This window comes from Sminthopsis crassicaudata, chromosome 5, assembly GCF_048593235.1.
Source record: "Sminthopsis crassicaudata isolate SCR6 chromosome 5, ASM4859323v1, whole genome shotgun sequence".
NCBI lineage: Eukaryota > Metazoa > Chordata > Mammalia > Dasyuromorphia > Dasyuridae > Sminthopsis > Sminthopsis crassicaudata.
The window spans coordinates 167,253,641-167,273,882 of NC_133621.1; positions in this window are offsets into that span (position 1 = coordinate 167,253,641).

The window sequence follows — 20,242 nt, forward strand, 5'->3', positions numbered from 1 at the left end:
TGGAGAGGTGAAATCTGTCCCTGTCCAGCCTATAGAACCCTTGCCTCAGGCACAGTAGGCTTGACCATTTCACCTCCTGAAAATTCTTACAAAACATTGTACATCCATACTGATTTGGGAAACTGGGGAATGTGTAGATAACATCCCAATCACTAATACAGGTAGACAATGTACGACATCTCCTAGGAGAAGTGGTAGCATCAGGTTTACTGATACATACTCCTTATAAGTAATTTGGTGATATTTGCCCAGATTTTGACTACCAACAACAAAATCTAGGAATATTTTGGACTGCAGCTGTTGCAACTGACCAACCTATGCTCACTTTCTATGTAAATGGCATACCTTTGAAAGGGTTGGTAGACACAGGTGCAGATCATACAGTTATTAGAGGTGCCAATTGGCCCAGTCATTGGCCAAAGATTAACACAGATGCCTATATGTCTGGCATAGGAGTATCAATAGCAGCTAAAGTTAGTGCTACCCCTTTGAAATGAATATTAGAATATTAGAATTTAGGGTGTGAAACAGGAATTTTTACTTCTTTTGTAGTTGAAAAATCCCCATCAATTTTTGGGGAAGAGACTTCTTACAACAGGTAGGATTATAATTGAGTACTTTGGCTTTTTAGGCAGGGCTTCTGTTGAAGGTCTGCCTACACTCTCACCTGTTCTCATTCAATGGAAAACTGATACACCAATATGAGTAGAACAGTGGCCCTTAACAAGTCAAAAAATTCAGCCTTATCAGATATAGTATGTAATGTTCTCTTGTTGGGTTTTCTTGGGGTCTCTGGGAGCAGCCTTCTCTTCAGTTCAGTAATCACCACCAAAGTAATCCTTTCCTGGGCCCCATTTAGCTTTCTTAGAGGCCTATCTCTCTCCTTGGTTCCAAGAGCTTGAGCTCCTGCTGCTGTCCTTTGTCTTCTTTGCCTCTGCCAGCTTCTTGAGGTCCTCCTGAATGTGTCTTGCTTTCTGTGGGGGAGGCAGAAGGACCACCACCATCACAGTCTCTGTCTTCCAGTTCTGTGTCTGGCTGAGTTTGTCCAAGTTTATATGCTCTCTTGTCATAGGTGTGAATCTTGTGGAACTATATTAAATACTAAGTTAAGATGAGAGAACTGTTAAGCACCATGCTAAACAACCATTGCCTCTATCAATTCCACTGACAGCGCCTTGTAAGAATCCTTTGTTTCAAGTTCAGAGTTCTGGCCAATAACAATAGTACAGGAACAATTACAAGGACACTTACAACCTTTTTGTAAAACAGGAATCTGGAAAATGGAGGATGTTGACTGATTTAAGAAAAATAAATGAACAGATGGAAACTATGGGAAATCTTCAGCCTTGACTTCCATCTACTCAATTGCCTACAGAATGGCCTCTTTGGGTTACCAACATTAAGGATTGTTTCTACTCTATTCCTCTAGATAAAGACAATACTAAAAAGAGGATATGAATAAATTTTCCTTTTCAGTGCCCAGCATTAATTTATCTGAGCCTTATGAAAGATATGAATGGGCAGTTTTGCCACAGGGAATGAAAAATAGCCCTACTGTGTGTCAAATGTATGTTGCTACTGCTGTTACTCTGTTAAGAAAAGCATTTCCAAAAGTTATGTTGTTACATTACATGGATGATATCTTGAAATGTGCACCTGAGGAGCACCTGAGTAGAATCATATCTACAAAAGACAAGAGAAATGCTAAGGAACTACAAATTGCATATAGCTCCTGGAAAAATTCAAAGACATGCTCCTTTTCAATATTTAGGGTGTGAAGTATATCCTAAGGTGCTTAAAGTACAAAAACTTTCTTTAAGAACAAAGAAGTTGAACACCTTAAATGACTTTCAGAAATCGATAGGAGATATCCAAAGGAAGTGCTTAGTGTTAGGCTTTACTACTTGTCAACTGCAACAATTATATGATATTTTAAGGGGAGACATTGCTTTAAATTCACCACTTAAGCTTAGAAAAGAAGCTCAAGAGGCTTTGAGATGTTGAACTGTCTTTATCCAATATGGTTCAAAGAGTTACTCAAAAACCCTTGCAAATATCAGTTTTTGCTACAAAAGAGGCACCCACAGCAGTCCTTCATCAAGGAGACAGTGTGATAGAGTGAGTGAACCTCCCAGCACAACCAAAATAAAGCCTTAATCCTTACCCAGTGCTGGTGGCTAGAATTTTATTAAAGGCCATTAAGCTAGCAGTACAATTATCTTAGATAAGACCTGACCAGATATATACCTTTATACCAATGCACAAATGAATGTATGCTATGAAACCATCCCAGAGTTACAAATTTTATTGGCCACAGCTCTAAATTTTAGACATGTGTCACCATTAAAGATAACCCAACTATTACATAATTGGCAATGGATTCTTGAAGAAAAGGTTTCTAAGGTTCCTCTTGAAAGAACAACTATCTTTACAGATGCATCCAAACATTTGTGCTGTATACTCTCATGACTTAACAATAAAGAGAATAATCAGAACTCCTTTTCAGTCCACTCAGCAGAATGAATTGTATGCAATCATGCTAGCTCTTACTTATTATACAGGAGATGTATAATATCTGTATAATATTTGATTTGGCCTATTCAGTAGGTGTGGTACAAAGAATTGCCACAGCTCAAATAAAATGTGTACCTTCCAATATATATGTATATATATATATATATATATATATATATATATATATATATATATATATCAGCTCTTTAAGGAACTTCAAGAGCAAGTGAGAAAGCATCCAGGTAAGATTTATATCTTGCTTGTCCACTCTCATAGTGGACTTCCAGGTCTTATGAAAATTCAAAGGTAGATAGACTTCTAACCATGTTGTCCAATACTCCTTCATTTCAGGCAGCCCAAGAATCTCATTCTAAAAATCATCATGCTGCTCAAATTTAACATCTGCAATTTGGGATAACAAAAGAGGAAGTTAGGAGCATAGTAAAAGGTTATATAGCTTGCCTTCCTTTCCACACTCCTATGCTCCTTCCAGGGAACAACCCTTGTGTTTTCAGACCAATGAAATTTGGCAAATGGATGTGACCCATTATAAAGCTTTTGGTTGTCTATCTTTTATCCATGTTGTAGTAGATACCTTTTCAGGATTCACTTTTGTAATATCAGCATCAAAAGAGACAGCTGGAATGATCACTGAATTCCTCATATAAGCATTTGCAATTATGGGTGTGCCACAAGCAATAAAAAAAGATAATGGACTTGCATATACTTCTAAACATTTTGCACACTTTTGAGCAGAGTATATGATTTTATACATCACTGGCATACCCTTTAATCCTCAAGGACCGGCAATAGTAGAGAGGAGAAACAAAGACATCAAGATCCTCCTCCAAAAACAAAAGATGGGGGGAGCCACAGGTAACCCTAGAGAACTTCTAAATTTAGCTCTTTATATAGTTCTTGGTTTTTGACAAAGATACACTGATTCTAGAAGACAGGTTTTATAACTCACCAGAAGGGCAGTGACCAGTTCAGACAGCTTCACTATCTTTAGATAATGACCAGGTGATGTGGAGAGATCCAGAAAGTGGTGAATGGAAGGGACCAGGTAGATTAACTGCTTAGGAAAGAGTTTTCTTTTATCTCTACAGATGGAGAAGGAATCAGATGAGTGCCAACAATCCATATTTGCCTTGTCCAATTGGAGAGAGACAGAAAATACTTTGAAATGAAGGAGAAGACCCAAGAAATATCAGGCGGTGTCATCGCTGACTGTGCCCACACTGAAAGAGCATGGCAGTTGTGGCACTTGACTCATAAACATTAAAAATTGTTAATAAGACCGCTGCAGGACTTTAAAACCAGCAGGAATCATTGGATTCCCTGAGACATGATAAGATTGATGAAGGACTTTAAAACCAGCAGGAATCATTGGATTCCCTGAAACATTTTGACACTGTTGCAGTACTTCAAAATCTGCAGGAAACATTGAATTTCCTGACACATTATGAGACTATTGCAGGACAATCTGCAGGAATTGTTGGATTTCCTGACATGTGACATGTGAAGTAATCAATAATAGATTGGTTTTGGACTATCTCTTGGCTACTGAAGGAAATGTATGTATGATTGTTATTTATATGCCCTCCTTCTAGGACTTATGGACATGTATATTCATATCGTTTGCTATATCACTATGTTGATTATTGTTATTTGTTACATCACTACTAGCCTGAGTTATATTACTATGTGCTTGTGTAATACCTCCCATGCTGATGTATTTATGTATATCAGTTTCAATTTCAGCCCAGAGGAAACCCACTAAAAATATCTGGTTTGACTCCTCATATCCCTTTGATATTTTCATCTCCCTTCCTGAGAAATCAGGAGGGTGTGACCACTTGCTACCTTCTAAACCAAAAGAAAGCAGGAGATGTAGAGGGCAGGAACTCTGAAAAGGTATACTTAAGACAGTATGATTGATGAGATAATAATTTCCAAGCTAAGCACATACTTAGTGTTCTACTTAATGAGATGTAATGTTCTACAGCTGCACAGGCTCAGTGTGGTGTAGTGATGTAATCATATTGAAGTATTTAAGGGCTGGGACAACTGGGAACTCTCTCTCAGTCATAGCTCTCAGCCACAGACAAAAGAGAAGAGACCAAATTCCAGACTCCATCTTTGACCAGCCACATGGCATCTCTCCTAGCTCCTTCACTCCTCCACTAAGACCTACAACTCGGGTTGATCCAGAGGTCTTCCAGAAAGCTAGTCCAGGCATTACAAAAAGCCATGGAAATTAATACCAAAATTTATCTGGGGAAAAAAACTTACAATTTCAAAAACATGAAGGGAATTGATGGAAAAAAAATTGAAGGAAAATTGCCTGGGACTTACTTCCAGGTTTCAATCTTCATTATTAATTGTAATCATCAAACTAATCTAATACTAGTTAAAAAATAAAACCAGTAAGAAATAAACTGGGCAATCAATGTAATAGATTATGTACATAATGTACAATAGAATATGAATATAGGTATCTAGTCTTTGGTAAACTCAGAGATTTAACCTTTTGAAGTAAGAATTCTCCATTTGATAAAAATTGTTGGGAAAATCAGAAAGCAGCTTGTCAGAAGATTAATACCTAATTAAAACCTAACTTTGTATACCAGGATACATCAAAGTGGATAAATGATGTATACATTAAGGACAACATGATAAAGAAGATAGAAGATAATAGATACCTGTCAAATGTTTGGATAAGAAAAGAGTTTATAACAATATGAGACAATGATGGCATAATGGGAGGTGATATATATCATTTTTATTACATGAAATTGAAAAAATTTTGCACAAACATAATTAGTACAGCCAAAACTAGAAGGAAAACAAGAAACTAGGGAAATAGTCATAGCAAGTTTCTTTTAAAGGCCTCGTTTAATGTATAGGAAAGTAAGTGAATTTATACAAACAAAATCCATTTTCTAGTTTGTAAAACCTCAAAGGATATGAAAAGGCAGTTTTCAAAAGAAAAAAAATTATAGCTGCCAATTTTCACATAAAAATGCTATACACTATTATTGATTAGAGACATGTAAATGAAAACAACTTTCTGGGACCACTCCTTACCTATAAGAAAGACTAACATGAAAGAAAAAAGAAAATAACAAATACTAGAAAAATCGGATGTGGAAATTTGGGATATTAATGCTTCATTGGTAGAGAAGTAAACTTATCTGACCATTCTAGAAAACAATTTGAAATTATACTAAAGAGTTACAAAACTATGCATATTGTTTGACTTACTACTCTTAGACAATACCACTAGTAAGCCTATCTTTGGAAGAGATTAAAGCAAAGAGAAAAAGGACTTACTTGTATTAACATATTTATAGCAGCTGTTTTTGTGGTGATGAAGAAGTGGAAATTGAGGGGATGCCCATCAGTTGGGGAATAGCTGAATAAATTGAGATAAATTATTGTAATGGAATACTATTGTGCTATAAGAAAGAACAAGCACAGTAGTTTCAGAAATACCTATAAAGACATATAAATTCAAAGTGAACTGATCTAGAGCAACATTGTAAATAGCATCTAAGGATGATCAACTATGAAAGAACTCTGATAAAAATGATGGTCCAAGACATATCAAAATGATGGAAAATGTTATTTACATCCAAAAAAAGAACTGATTAACTTGGAAATAGATTGAAAAACACTTTTTAAAAAAAACTTTATTTTTATTTTTTCTGTATTTTCTTTTGAAACATGGTTAATATAGAAATGTGTTTTGCATAACTTCATATGTATCTTGATATCAAATTGCTTGTCTTCTCAAGAAAGATGGAAGGTCTGGAGGCAAGGCAAGAATTTGGAATTCAAAATCTGAGATATGAAAATACAATTGGGAAATTTTCTGAAATAAACTTTAAAATAAAAGAAGTATAATTTTTTATAGGAGACAGTAAGGATAATAGAGTTTTTCCATGATGGAAATTTTCTTGTGCCCCTGATTATGTGACCATTTCTATCACCTTCCTTTCACTTTATCCCCTTTGTCACTTTCCATGAAATCTCTTCTTTGGGTCCATGCTCTTCCAGTCTTGGTATCAGTTGTGCTCAGGGTGTCATATTCCCCTTCTTCTGGGAAAGAAAACTGTTTCAGAAGTAGAGGTCTCTCTGAATATCAAATATCCTGAAATTAGATCCACTGTAAACTCTCCGATTCGCTACATCATAGGAATAATGTCCAATCAAATGTCTTCTCATAAATCGATATTTTGCTTTGTATTTTGCCATTTAAATTCCTTCCTGAGGCCATCCATTCTTCCCTAGCTCTTTTTCAGGAAAATACAAAAGTAATTTCTCTCCTCATTGTTTAGTATTTATTTGATCAGAGCAAAGTACACATTTCTTTGTATTTTTCTTCCATTCTCTTCTTTCATACACTTTCACATTCTTCAGTGTAATTCAACAAAGAAAAAAAAAATGATTCAGTTGTAGGTGCCTGGATGTTGTGAGGATGAGTCCCTAAATCTAATTTTCCACCAACTCCATTTTTTTTTTTTGCTTCCATCTTTATCTCTGTGAACTTAGAAAGAATAATTTTCCTCAGGTTTTGGTTTTTTATATTGTTATAGCAATCCCTTCATTGTGATCTTGAATGATCCTTTAATCACTTCAGTTACCCCACAAAATAGCCACTAAAATATCCCTAAAAATCAATCAAGTGTTCTAATTAAGAACTATTTTTTTTGCAAGTATACTTAATATAAGAACTACAGAATAAAGAGTGCAACCAAAAAGTGCAAACAACATGCTTGCATGGCATGAAATTCAGCATTTAGTTGACATGGAAATAAACACAGAAGGAAAACCATGACAATATCATTCCATCTTGAATGCTGCAAAGTTCTGGATTTGCCTAGTGTTACCAGAAGCATACATATGACAATTGATGTCTAAAAATGAAACCATATCGAAATTGCTGCTTGTCCAAAGTACTCATATGCCATTTTAATAGAGCACTAATAACTTTATAGAAAGTAGTTTGAATCCAGAACTCAAGGTACTGCAAATTCAGAAGGATCTAAAAATGTAACACACCAAGAATTATTTTCTTCAAGTTTTGGCAATGAAAATGAGGACAAATATAGGACAAAAGCTTGAAATAATGGTAGGGTTGATTGAAAAAAAAATAATAATGAAGAGATCTGGGAATTTTTGTAGACTGAATGAAAGGAGTGGATAATGAAATATTACAAAACAAGAAAAGATAAGGGTTATTGAAAGTAGCAAATACATAAGAGAAGTGGATGGGAATAAAATTAAGGGTATAAGAAGAGAAGTCTTCCTCTAAGATTGGAATAATGTAGAAAAGAGTAAGGCAAATTATGGGAGTATACAAAACTAAAGAGGAAAATCTGAAAGGATCAATTTGTACAAAAAAATCTCTGTAGCAACTCTATGTGTTATTAACGAATTGAAATTTGCTTGGATACCAACAAGTGGAGAATGACTGAACAACTAGTTGCTTATTATTATAATAGAATATTTCTGTGCTGTAAGAAATGATGAGCAGGTGGATTTCAGAAAAACATGGAAAGACTTTCATGAATGGATACAAAGTCAGAAGAGCATAATCAGGAGAGCATTGTACACAATAACAGTTATACCATACAATGATCAACTATGAATGCCTTACTTATTCTCAGCAATACAATGATCCAAGACAATCATTTCAAAAGACTCATGATGAAAAATCTTACCCACCTCCAGAGAAATATCTAATGTAGTGTGGATGTAGATAAAAGCATAATATTTTTCCTTTTCTATCTTTTTCATGTTTTTTTTGAGGGGGTCTGTGTCTCCTTTCACAACATGATTAATATAGTACTATATTTTGCATTATTTAACATATATAATCTATATTAAATTGCTTACTATCTCAGGCAGGTAGGGGTAATGAGGTAGAGATGTTTAGAACTCATGTTTTTAATGCAAATTAAAAACTGTCTTATTATATGAAAGAATAAAATAATATATATTTTTAATAAAATGAGAAGAGAAAGCTTTTGTTTGAAGAACCTCAGTCTTCTCAGTAAAATGTGAACTGAAATGTTCTATTAAGAGGCAAGAAGAGATACTATAGTTATAATGTCCAGGCTAGCTCTCTGGAGGGCCTCAGGATTAGTCAGAGTCAGGATCAAAGTCCTTGGTCTTTAGGAGGAGAAGTGAAAAAGGCCGGCAAGCTGCCATGTGACTTTCCACAGTTGATTGCTGGACTCTGGAGTCCAGAGCCTGAAATCTCTCTCCTCCTCTTACTTTGGCCAAGTGACTCTGATCTCTCCTCCTCAGCCCTCTAATCCTTGCATACAATTACCTCATAACCACATATTCAGCAAGCACCAATGGGGTGAGGAGAGCCATCACATCACCATCTCATTTAAATATATGTATATAGAAGCATTATCTCACATTGAATAGGTAATTAACCTAAAGTGCTCTGCTGTCTCACCTTCAAGTACACCTTGTCAGAATTTCAGCCCTATACATAGAGGCATTAGGAAGAGAGAATAAAAGGTTTCAAATAGGTATTGGGAAGTAAAACAGTAGTTAATAGAGAAAAATAAAAAGGATTTTCTTATAACAGATGTCCCAGTTGATATCTGATAGTGTAAACTTAAAAAGTCAGCTTGCTTTTGTGGTTTCCTTTAGCTTTTTATAAGTAGGAACAAAGGAGGCAGTTGATGAATAAATTAAATAGTCACAGTTTAGAAAGATAAACTATAATTCTGCAGGACAGTAAATGTTTCATAGATAGAAGACACAACTCTAACTTTCTGATTTAGAAGAAAACTTTTCTCTTTGATTACTGTACCCAAAAATCAAAGAGTAGTAGTATTCAATTCAAAAAGGATAGTTATGGTAATAGTGTTCTGGGAATGACCAAGTTTCTGTGACTATAAGGAGATGGAAGAAAAGAAAGGAGAAACTTAGTATAAAGGAGAATTTGTTAATAAAGCAAATAGAGTTGCAAAGGGCACAATATAAAGAGAGGACAATGTGAAATAGGAGCAAAATAAGAGTAGAGTAGCGGTTTACACAAATGAAGGCACAGAAGAAGTAGTTTTCATTTGGAAGGCTTCAACTTAAAATCACAGGATTTGTAAGAGAGACTTTGCTAACCATAAAATAAAAAAAAAATTAGGTATAATAAACTCAGCAAACACTAATAGGTCTACTTAAAGGTTCAGTTCAGATGTTCCTGGCAAAGTTGTAGAATGTATTATTAAAAGAATTATTAGTAAACATTTAGAAAAGTGGTCATAAAGAGCTAGTATATCTTCATCAGGGTGTCATACAACAGCTTCATTTCCTTTGATTTTTTTTTTTTTTCTGGCAGGGTTTTTAGACTGGTTTCCATGGCCAAAAAAAGGAGGAGAGAATTTTGAATTGCCTTTAGAAAATTGTAAAGCTCATTAGTAATCCCAAGTTTCTCATGAAATAAAAGTAAAGGCCAATCTTTTTGATACCAACATCCTATTGGCGTTATGATATGCTTGCAAAAAATGTCTCAAAAGGAATTAAAAATTAATATTACAACAGGAATTGGGGAGGCATATGAATGTAAGCAGACTGCAATACATAGACAATTAGTAACTGAAGAAAAAAGAAGAGTAAAAGAATAAAGAAATTGTGTGGCAGAAAGAGAAAGTGGACTGATCACATAGTGAGAATGAGGGGGGAAAGTGGACAACTAAAATGCTACAACAGTTACTTCACAGTTAGGAGAAATTGAGGTAATTCACTATGGTGGAATGATATCCTATAATGAATTTATAAGAGAAAATAGGCATGAGTAGCACAGAATGAGGAAGCACAGATGAGTTGCAGTTTGTATTATTGCGATGAACTTTTTATCTGATGAAATCATGGATTTATGAGTTCTTCTCTATGACACTGGTAGACTGATAATGATAGAGATAGATATGTCCTAGATTTCAGCACAGCATATAACAAAAGCTGCAATTGTGTTCTTTGTGAGACATGGTAGTAATGAAATCTTGACAATAATGTATTCATATGGATTTGGAACTGCTTGAATGACTAAAATCAAGACGTGGTTATTATTTATCCAACAACAATTTAGAAAGAAGGCTCAGTGCAGTTTAACATTTTTATCAATGATTTGGACAAAAATACAAATGATATTCTTTATCTAATTTGAAAATAACAGAGATGAGTAGGTAATACTTTGAAGAAAGAATTGAAATTTAAAAAGTGTCAACTTAATGGGATGTATTTTTTTATTATAGCTTTTTATTTTTCAAAACATATGTGTGGACAATTTTTTAATGTTGCAAAACCTTGCAAAATTCTGTGTTCCAATCCCTGCACTTCCTCTATGCCCTCCCCTAGATGGCAAGTAATCCAATATATGTTAAACATGGTAGAAATACATGTATAATCCAATTTATGCTTAAATATTTATACAATTATTGTGCCACCAAAAATCAAATCAAACCAGTAAAAAAAAAAAAAAAGAGAGAGATAGAGAAACAAAATAAAATGCAAACAAACTACAAAAAAAAAAAAAAGAGTGAAAATGTTATGTTGTGAACCACACTGAGTTCCCATAATCCTCTCTCTCAGTGTAGATGGCTCTGTTCATCATTAAACAATTGGAACTGGTTTGAATCATCTCATTAATAAGTGGATCTTTGTAAAAAATAAATTTAATTTGTAAAAAAAAAAAAAAAAAAAAAAAAAACATGTCATAAGTTTCAAAAACAAATTTAAACAACCCAAGCCAGCTTAATTAGCAGTTGGAATTCAAAAGAATAGTCAGATGTGATGGACTGCAAGTTCTCTATAAGTTAAATATGTGATATTATAACTATTTAAAAATCAATACAGTAGCAACTTTTATTAAGAGAGGCATGGCATACAGATAGTCACATTTTACTCTATCAATTTGGGACCTTATCTGGGATATTGCATTAAATTTTGGAAGTTACATTATATAAAGAATATTAAAAAGCAGGATAACTAAGATTTTTGTAGTATTTTAAGGTATCCTGTATGGCAAATTATATGATCAAGAGATCTATATAGTTTTTTCAGCCTAAGTTACCAACTCAAATGCAGTCAAGATTTTCAAGTATGACTGAAGCATTTTGTTTCCTACTGCTTAAATAATTCTAGACTGGTGGAGACAACATCACTACTGTTCTTTAATGAAAAGCAATTGGGAAGGATAACCACATCAAGAATTTTGAGGAAGACAAAACATAATTCTCAGCTTTAGGTTACAGATTGACTAAGCAGTGAGGAAGGAAAGAAAGTTGAGTATAGAAGAAAAAAAGAAAGAAAAAAACTCCAACAGGAAAAAACCTGGTTATAAAAGGTGACTAACAAAAATAATAACACATTTAAAACTTGATGATACAGAATTAAGTAAAATGGCTCAAGAAAAGCAAAGAGTAGCAACTTTCAAAGAATATATTTGTTGTATATAAGTCAAAATGACTGACCCTAATCAGAGTAGAAAAGGAGTATGGGGGGGGGGGGAGAACAACAACAATATATTTCATATGAAAAATACAACTAAAAATAAAGTTCTATGGAGAATAAAAACAAGAGGTCAGAACAAAACTTACTATGCCTTCAGGACTTTTATAAAATAAAAAAAAATGATCACGCTATAATATCAGATTTTTTTTAAAAGTATGATTACAAAAGAGAAAACAGAAAAATTGCATTACACTTAAATGGATCTCAGATAAAGACAGAATATAATAGATAGAGAGATATTCATATGTGTGTATGTGCATATATATATGTGTGTGTATATATACATAAAATGCTATGTCATCTATGTTATTAATGGTAATTTTAGCAGAATTTAATATTCTATTGAAACAGCTGTATAAACAAAAAGGAAAATATAAATCTAAAAATGTTACTGGAGAATGTTACATTTATGATGCTATCATCCTATGAAATTGTATTTGAATGATACATTGTGTCATATTAATATGTTAAAAAATAAAATCTTAGCATCATGAGGTATATTTATAGAGCATAGAAAAATGATAATATATTTTAAAAGGCATAAACATTAAAGATCCCTTATAGACCAAAAATAATATAATAGTAATTAAAAAGAAAACATAAACATAAGATATAGATCAAAATAAAGACATAATTATGATTGGATAAAAATAATCATAGAAATAATTTAAAATAACTTGAAAGAGTATGATTCAAATGGAACAATATACAAATGTATTTTTTTTTACATACAACTAAAATAATCCACAAAGGAATATACTAAAAATAGAGCATTAATATTTGACAGTGTAATTAAAAATCATCAACCAATTAACAAAGCCTCAAATTACAGAAGGAATTTTGAGATTTAGAGAATAACTAAACAAAATGGAAAATGAAAACACCAAGGTTAAAATCTAGCCTTTATATTTATTGTTTGTATGATTCTACACAAATTCTATAATGTATAAGTCAAACTTATAACAAATAAGACATTTATTATGCAGAATAGTTGTAAACCTGAATTGATAGAAGATTATCATCACCAGGACTTCTCAAAGTTACTGGCACACTGGAGGACTTCAAAAAATATTAAAACAATTTGAACATTATAATTCAAGCAATAATTAAAAAGAATGCCTCTGAATTGACTAGAAAATACAAATAGAAGAAAACCAAAGGAAATTTATAAATGAAGTCTCAAAGATTGAAAATGCCTTGATATATCATAATTAAAACCTGATACCATACTGATAAAGCATAATAAAATACCATACGTTATTAATAAAAAACTTGCTAGAAATAATATTGGCATAACATTATTTTCAAGGAAGAAACAAAGGATAGGAAAGTTTATTTAATTTGCAAATTTAAATACATGAGTTATCAATCCATACTTTTCTTTTATATTAATTTGTAATAAATTGATTTCAATTTAATAAATTGGTTTAATAAATTGGATCACTGGAGAAGAAGGCCACCGAATCCATATCCCTGTTACAGAGACAACTGTGAAGGTTTACATTGAAAAACATTAGTATACTAACTGAACAGAAGTTACTTTTGGAGAAACAACTGGAATCTATATAATTCAGATTGTGATGAACAGGTAAACTATGAGGAAAAGATTCTATTCTACTGTACCTGAGGGTAAGGAAGTGAATAAGCATTTATTAAATACCTATTTTGTGCCTGGCAAATATTCATTTAATGCCTGACAAATATTCACACCAACAAATTCACACAACAAATGCTCACACCAATGTTTTGAGGTAAATCTATTATTAATCCCCTTTTATATTTTAAGAAACTAGAACAGAAAGGAGTAAAGTGATTTTCCCAGGATTACATAGCTATTAAGTGTTTGAGATCAGATTTGAATTCTGATCATCCTGATTTCAGGCCTAATGTTCTATTCACTGTACCATCTCATTTCCTGTGGATACCTGCAATCCAAAATGGGCATGAATAATAATAATCTTGACTAATCTGAATGTGGCAACAGAAATGAAGCCACTTAAGGGAATATAATAGACTAGAGATATCCAGAATTAATTAACCTGGAATTGAGGTTCTACTGGTTCTAAATCAGAAAAAGTGTGCTATTTTCTTGCTGGAAGTAATCATATATATATATATGTGGAATTCCACTCATATTCTGCGTAGTGGGTGTGTATGTGTATATACATTTGTGCATATGTGTGTGGGGGAGGGGATACGATCAAGGGATACTTTTTTTATGGTTTACTATATATCCCAATCAACTGACATTTCTTTAGCTTTGAAGTTTTAAGGTAACAATGCTGGGACAAATATATAGATTTTGCTTTAGAATATATAGATTTATAAAGATTATATATTTTGAGCTTGAAGGAATCATATAGGCCATTTAATTCCAACTTCTCAATTTATGGATGATGCTACTATTTCTAGATGATCCAGAAGAAGTAGTTACTTAACTGAGGTTATGTCATTAATCCATAACAGAATCTATATGTGAGAAAATTATGACTGCTAGTCTTCAGTTCTTTCCATCTCTGCTGTTCCCAGAGTAGACTATTGAAATAACAGTAAGTTCAAATTTCTTGTATTACCATGCAATCATTCCCAGGCATCATTTCAAACATTTCACTCAGAACCATGCATTTTTACCTTATGTTCTAGATTCATGCATGTAGCATCTGGTCTTTCCCCAAAATACTCTTGACTTGTCAATGGTGTTTCACACCTTAATATACTTACAATGAAATCATAACTGTATTGTCCAGTAACCCTAGACACTGATATGACTTGGAAAAAAATGAAGGGAAACAGCACAGATATTTCCCACTTGGGCAGTGATATGTTTACTCCATTTAGTTCAAATTAGAGCTAATAATCCTAATGTTTCAATGGTCCCAAATGGAATTTGGACTAGGCCCATCTGCCCAAGAGCAGATTTCCCCAAATGAGTTTTAACATAAATACACACACACACACACACACACACACACACACACACACACACACACACACTGCTGTGCATTGTGTCAGTGATAAATGCTGTTTATGGCAACAGCTGTCAGCTGGAGGCTGATTTCACATTTGCTGGTAGATTCAAAGCCAGAGTCAACTCCTAAGAGATCATTGCCACCACTAGAGGGCCATAATGTGTGCCTTTAAAAACAAAGCCTTCTTAAAGCCTCTTTTAAATAAGTTCCCTGGGGGGAAATATCTGGTACCCTCTGCTATTTAGGATGAAGACAAAATTCCTTTGATTAGCATTCAAGTCTACTATTTGACCCAACCCAATATTCTAACTTATCTCCTATGGTTCCCCTATATCAAAACTTCTAAAATTAAGAGTCATGCCCCTATATAAGGTCATATAAATGAATGTGGGGGATGATGAAATTATGATTTATTATCAGAAAGTGTTTGATTTGTTTATATATTTTGTATACTTATATATCTAAGGTTGCAAAAAATTTCTCTGACAAAAAGAAGTCAGAACTGGAAAAAAAAAAAACCTTTAAGAAGCTTTGCTCTATATAAATTATTGTCTCAAATCAGAATGGAAAAGTTCATTTATCTATATCACTTCCAGTGGTATATTAAATTGAATTACAAAGGTGGAAGCTAAGTGTCATAGTAAAAAGAGAATGGCATTTAGAAGCTTTGGAAGAAATAAGTCTGAGTCCTGCCTAGACCCTTAATAAGTGTTTGAATAGAGGGAAGCCATTTAATTTTCTCAAGCTCAGTTTTCTCATCTGTAAAATGAGCATAATAAGTATATCTATTATCTAGAGATTCAGTGAAATCAATAATATATTTTCATATATAAAACACTTTGAAAATCTTAAATGTATATAATTATTAGCTATATTATTATTATTATTATCATTATACTTCCAGTTTGAGTTGAACCATTTACTATTACAGAAATAAAATGTTTTTTTCTCTATTTTCTCACCTCCTTTACTTCTCATAGAATTCCTACTACACTAGGGATTTTAGAGCCTAATATGGGAATCTAGCCACCATTTAAAATATTTCTTTTCTGTGAAAACTATGTTCCTCAAGGCATGAAAAGATAGAAATACAAAGCATTAGCAAATGCTTCTGCTCCCTGTTTTAGCTGTAATAAGTCATTGCTCACCCAGCTCTTAGAGGGAAAAAAAAAAGACAGCTTGGAAAATGTTCCGCCCAAATTTACAACTATGCCAAACACCCACCAACTGCCATTTGCCAAGAAGAGAATATTGTGCTTCAGGCAACCTCTCTCTTCCTCTCCAGCTGCACTGATCATTAATTATCCAGAAAGAAGAGAATGAATCAAAGAGTGAATATCTACTTGCCCCTTTTTAGAACTTTAGCACAGTTTTAGTTCCCTGGATAAATAAAGTAACATTTCTATTGTCATCTATCATCCAGCTCCTTTAGATAGTTTTGTGCTACAGTCACAGATTGTGTTTAACTATGTATACCACATTTTCGGGAAGCAAGTCGATAATTGGACGAGCACTTAAAAGAGGATAAATAGAAAGGCAAAAGAATCTTAAAACAATTCTTTTCAAAGAATAGTTAAAGAAACTTGGAATGTTACCTTGAATAAGAAATTCTTATTTAATAGATATGGCAAAGACCTGCTTATGCTGACTTCCATAGAAGTGATATCCTACATATTAGTCATATAGCCTTCTCTTTCTCTGGAATCAGTGACCTGTTGTCAAGCTAGAAGACTGGAGGTCAGTAGCGGGGGAGTCTGCCATTGCCACAACAATGTAGCTATAACTCACTCTTTAGTATTCCAGGGGTAATCCTGGTGTGAGGAAAAATATGCTTCTAACTCTAGTCACTGTACTGCTTAAACACTAGCTGATGTGGTTCTCTTGAACACAAACAATCACAATTATACCACTGATCATTAAACATGAAACATTTACTAAATTAGCAAGCAAAAGTAAGAGTAATCATAACATTTATTCAATAGGGGGACAATTCAGTTATAGTAAAAAAATGCAACTCCAAAATTGGGCTATACTTTAACTTGAATTTACAAAGCATCTGTGGGAGAGAATGTGCATAAAATTACAGAAATTAAGCTTTGAGGCACATGAGTAGGGAAAACCTATGTATTTGGGGCATTTACAACTATGAATTTTAAGCCTGGTTGTAGTACGTTCCATTGGTACCCTGCTCATTTTCTGAGTTTATCTGCTTTTTTACAATACAAACTTACTTCTCTGCTAGTCCTGATGCAATATTAGAATTTTTGAATAAAACAGTGGCATTATACTCCTTCAGTAAAATAATACCCCTGGTCTTAAACTTTCCACTTCTTGGGTCTATTCCTATTTTTAGGTCCTGAAGAAATATCAAGTTCTTTTTGGAACAATCAGTTCTATCAAATTAGATGATTGCAAAGTCCTCATATTTGTTTGATGAGACATGAAGAGTTTCCCTCTCTCAAGTCACTAAATGCAGTAAAAGGCAACCCAGCAGGGCCTTTAAGAGTTCCCCCTCTTTTGGCTTTAGATGATGACAGGGAGCAGTAAAGTCAGCTCATTCTTTATACAGATATATATTCCCTCCCCCCCCCCCACTCAATGGGTTCCTAGCAGCCAGAATCAAACTGAGATCTCAGAACAACCTTAACTTTATTTTCCCCCCCTGAGGCCATTAGGATTAAATGACTTGCCCAGGGTCACACAGCTAGATTTCACTGAATCTCTATATAATAGATAGATGCATATATCTCTCTCTCTCTCTATCTATCTATCTATCTATCTATCTATCTATCTATCTATCTATCTATATTTCCTATTATCCTATACTAGTACTTCCTACTATATAAGTATATAAGTATACAGATTATTTTGGAGGACAAAATAGAGCTGATGACTTTGCACAGGCCTCTTTCACTTAACTCTAATTCATTTGTAAGACATGGTCACTTTCTTGTGAAAGCAGTACCAGCTACACCTCTGTAGTGGCCAATTGGGTACCACAGCTTCTTCTTCCTCTCTTCTCTTTCCTTTTCTGTCCTTTCCTGTCCTGTCCTCTCTTCTCTCTTCTCCTCTTTTTTCCTTCCTTCTCTTTTCTTCTCTGTATTTGGTCTATCGATTTAGGGTATATTATTTATTATCTACTCAAACGAATGTAAAATTTATCTTCATTACAAGAAACCTTGGGGTTTTCAGGGGTAGATATAGACAATGCCTTAAGTGTAAATCACTTTGGTTCTCATATATTGCATTGGCCAACATCTACTACCTTACTTCTTTCTATCAGGGCACAATATATCTCTGTTGTAAGATTTTTCATTCTAGAACCTTCCTTCTTTTAATTCTCTGTCTCTCTGTTTCCCTCTTTTTCTATCTCTGTCTCACTACCATCTCTCTTTCTCTCTTTCTCTGTCTCTGTCTGTCTCTTTTTGTCTCTCGCTGTCTCTCCGTTTGTGTGTGTGTGTGTGTGTGTGTGTGTGTGTGTGTGTGTGTGTGTATGTGAAGTGGCATTTTGGCACTTGTCTGCTTTGAAACTCATCCACTTCAATATTCAATTCATTTTTAGGAGGAAAACATATGTTTCAGCACTTGAGGCTTACTCAGCAGTCACCTCAGGTCCTGAACTCAAACTGTTGTCTTGGTTGAGCAGTAGGGATGTGAGATTGGCCAGACTTACTTTCCAGCCTCCACCACTGATATTGTCCTGTGTCTTGGGCAGGTTCTGCTCAGTGAAAGCAGTGGTGTCCAGGACTGTCAGGAAGGATCCCATAATGCTGAAATTGCCTGGCAGCTCAAAGGGCATAGTCTCCTTGCTCCCCACAGTCATACTATAAGGGGCATGGAGCACCAGGCATGCTTAGCAGGAGGAAAAGCAGCAGGGGTGGGAACAGTGGCAGCAGCACTTGTAGCTGGAAAGACCCCCAGGTGGTGACCAGAGCCCTGGGCTACAGAGGGTGTGGGGCTCCACTTCTACCTCCATATCCCCATCCAAGGAAGTTTGGAGGGGAAGAGTATAAAACTATCTCCTCCCCTCAGAAAGTGAGTTGAATCAAGAAGGGAGGAGCCTGGTTGGGCTGGATTGGGCTGGTTTGTTTTTCTGCAGTTGGAAACCCCACTTGTCCCTTTGGGGAATTGGATGTGAGGGATGGTTATGCTGCAGAGTAGATGCACTCTTTATAGGAAAATTTGCCCAATACTTGTCATTTTTGCCATTTGTCGTGCCCTCTAGAACCAATCAAGGTGTGATTAATTAATTAAGTAACATAAGAAAATCCTCTATTTGTGTGTATGTGTTTGCATGTATCTCCCCATTAGATTGTAAGTGCCTTGAGGGCAGAAATTGTGGAAAGACATATCCTCCATACACAATGTCTGGCACACAGTGGTAACTAATGTGTGTTTATTGAACGATTTTCTCTTCAAATGAATTCTTGAAGAGTGAATGCTCTTCTCCTCCTTCTGATCGCTAACTTATTTCCTTCCCAGACACTTCTCATGCCTCAAATCAGAGTTTATTCACCCATGTCTAGCTCAGATTGAGAAATGCAAAATTCACAATTCTATTAGGGTTAACAAAAACAATAGACAATTTTCCAAGAGTGATAAAATAGCTATTTGATTTATAGTTAATAGCTCTATGTTTTAAAACACTAAAAATCATTGTTTGCAAGTGAGGTGATACATAACAATGTATGCTAGCAATTTTTATTTACCAATGTTTTTTGCCTCTAGATGCTTGCAGATACGTCCTCTAAGTACATTTAGAGGTGCCATTTCCTCACAAATTCTCAGAATTTTAAAGTTTCTTTTTTCTGAAATAAATGCCCTCTTTCAAGTTAAAATGTCTATTTACAAAAGGGACACTACCATGCACTTAGTTGATGGGATAAATGATAGGATAGATAGTGAGAGGTGAAACAATTACCAGTTTTACTATAATAGTAGGAGAGATAATATTTTGCTTGAACTGATAAGGCAAACCTAGGAATAATGAGCAGAATTTGAAAAGAGTTCTTTTATGTAAAAGGGAAAAAATCACTAAATTTTAGAATCAGTCAGTATTTGAAATTCTGGGATAAACTTAGCTCAGGTATGAATGCAGAATTTGGGGTACTTTATGAGTTGATAAATGTAGAATATGAGTACCCATGTTCATGTATGAGATAAATTATAGACATAGACCATGGTATTTGAAAGAAATCCTAGACAGCAGGAAGTGTGCAGCC